Below are 3,027 nucleotides of genomic sequence, written 5' to 3'. Positions count from 1 at the left end.
GAACTGTCTGCGATGTGCCGGATTTCCGGCTGAGAGCATCTGCTACATTTGCCTGGAAGATACTCGATCATGCCGCCAAACTGCTGGAACACTTGACTCCAATGAGCCTATCTGTCGCTCCAATTGGCGCTTGGCATGGTCTGTAACCATTTCAGTGCTGCCTGGTGACCGGTCTTGACCACAAATTCACGCCCATAAAGGAAGTGCTTCCAATGCTTAAGGGCTGAAATTACAGCTAGCAACTCCTTGTCATAGACTGAGTAGTATTGTTGTGCACTGTCAAGTTTCTTGCTATAATATGCCACTGGTCTTTCCTGCTGCTGTAGAACTGCTCCAATGGCGATGTTGCTGGCATTGGTCACCACCTCGAAAGGCTCGTCCCAAGAAGCAAGCTTAAGGACTGGAGCTTCCATTGCCAATTTCTTGAGAGCATGGAATGCCTCAAGTGCTTTGCCGGTAACTGCAACTCTTTGGCGCTTTGTCTTGCACCCTTTTAGAAGATCTATCAAAGGAGCGGAAACATTAGAAAAATTCTCCATGTGTCTGCTGTAGGCCTGGCAAAGGCCCACAAACGATCTAATCTGCTGAGCTGTTTGTGGGATCTCCCACTCTTGGATGGCTTGAATCTTTGCTGGATCCAATCGAATGCCATCTCCACTGATGATGAACCCGAGATAAGCAATCTCCTGCACTCCAAACTCCCTCTTCTTTGCATTGGCGTAGAATTGGTTGGCCTCAAATGTCTTCAAGACCTTCTCCACATCCAACAAGTGCTGCTCATAAGTCGAAGAGAAGACGAGGATGTCATCGAGGAAGATGAAAACACACTTGCCGATGAGAGGGGCAAATGAGCGATGCATCGTCTTGTTAAAGGTTCCTGGAGCTCCTGTGAGTCCGAATGGGATGACCACGAACTCAAAATGTCCATGTTCAGTCCGGAATGCTGTCTTCGGGATGTCTGGGTCGAAGATCCGAACCTGGTGGTATCCACTCTTCAAATCTATCTTTGTGAAAAACTTAGCTCCATCTAATCTCTCCAAGATATACTCTATGCGAGGCATTGGAAACTCGTTCTTGATGGTGAGCTTGTTCAAGGCTCGATAATCCACACAAAGACGTGCGGTCTTGTCCTTCTTCATGACGAACAGGACTGGGGCTGCAAATGGTGAAGATGATGGTCGGATAAATCCGGCGCTGAGAAGGTCTGCTAATTGAGCCTCGAGTTCTCCTTCCAAAGCTTTGGACAAGCGATAAGGGAACTGGCTAGGTGGTGATGCACCAGGAACCAACTCAATGTGATGGTCCTCCGGTCTGGAAGGTGGAAGCTGTGGAGGTAAGCCGTCGCGCAACATGAGATGCTTGTACTTGGTGACGAGGGCCTCCATCCCTAGTTCCATTCCTGGCGCCACTGCTGAATCCGAAGTGGATCCAACAGAAGAAACTGTCTACTCTGTGGACTGCTGCGAGTGGACACGAACATACAATAATGCACAATCTGCACCCTTCCTGAGTACCCTGCGGGCTTGTAGATGGGAGATCAAAGGAATCCTTGGCAGGCGTCGGTCACACACAATCGTGATCGGTGAAGCAACTCCTTTTGTGATGAGTAACATTGCCTCCTTGGTAAAGATAACTGGTGTGTGAGACTCCATCCATGGATTTCCCAAGAGCATATCACAGCCGGTGAGAGGGGCAACCAAGAAGTCCCGCTCGAATGAGGCTTGCTGGATGGAAAATTGCACCTCCTCTGCTTTCTGAGTGATCTGCAGTCGAATGCCGGGGGTGAAACCATGAACATCCATGTCCACTGGGCTGAATGTGCACTGCAAAATGCGAGCCAATGCTGGAGAAATCTAATCCTCCGTACTCCCAGTGTCAAACAACACCGAAAACTGGCGGCCCTGGGAAGTGCCACAGGCGCGAAGCAAACCGCGAGGTCGCGGAGCGCCCTTCTGCTTATCTTCCATCAACACGCGTGGAGCGTGAAGAGTGGGGACATGATGAATGACTGCATTTGTTGTTGGAGCGGGGGCTGGAACTGCTGGAGTAGCCGCTGTGACTCTGGATGTAGAAGGGGTAGCTGCAGTCGTGGGGCAGCTTTGCCTTTCCACTTCATACAATCCTATTTCCTATGCCCTTTGGTGTGGCAATAGAAACATCTCTGCTCTCCCATGTATGCTTTCCGCTCCTCCTCAAAGAGAAACCCTCCGAGTACGCCCGCTTTCTGCTTCTCATCGGGCGTCTGCTTGACTTTCGTCTTCTTACCCTTATCTGCTTGGGCCTTGTCTTCTTGGCTCTTGTTGCCTCCTTGTGAGTTGGCAGAACCTGTCGCCTGCCTTGGCTTTCCGCCGTTGAGCTCAAGCTCCTTGTATTGCGCCAATGCCACCGCTTCCTCATGTTTTGGGGTTGCGGTTGCGAATGGAATACTTGATGGAACTATCTAGTCCGCGTGAAACATCTCTGCTCTCTCATGTATGCTTTCCGCTACTCCTCACAGAGAAACCCTCCGAGTACGCCCGCTTTCTACTTCTCATCGGGCGTCTGCTTGACTTTCGTCTTCTTACCCTTATCTGCTTGGACCTTGTCTGCCTGGCTCTTGTTGCCTCCTCGTGAGTTGGCAGAACCTGTCGCCTGCCTTGGCTTTCCGCCATTGAGCTCAAGCTCCTTGTATTGTGCCAATGCCAACACTTCCTCATGTTTTGGGGTTGAGGTTGCGAATGGAATACTTGATGGAACTATCCAGTCCGCGTGTGAAAGCACGAAGCTTCTCCTTCTCGGAAGTCCCGATCAACTGTGCTAATGTGAGAAGTTTGCTGGAATAAGTCACCACTGGCCTGCCTGACTACGTCCAAGCAGCGAACTCATCCTCCAATGTGGTAAGAAACTGGGGAGGTAAGAATCTCTGCTTGAAATCTGAGACGAAGGTGTCCCAGTCAAAGTGCGACATAGGGATCTGTGTGTAAGTCGGACCAATGCTGCCACCATGTAACCGCCTTGCCTGTGAGATGAGGGGCTGCCAAGTGAACC

This window comes from Cibotium barometz, chromosome 43 (genome assembly GCF_041138505.1).
Source record: "Cibotium barometz isolate CiBa-2024 chromosome 43, ASM4113850v1, whole genome shotgun sequence".
NCBI classification, from domain to species: domain Eukaryota; kingdom Viridiplantae; phylum Streptophyta; class Polypodiopsida; order Cyatheales; family Cibotiaceae; genus Cibotium; species Cibotium barometz.
The sequence above is the reverse complement of the archived record's forward strand: the minus strand, read 5'-3'. Positions refer to the sequence as shown.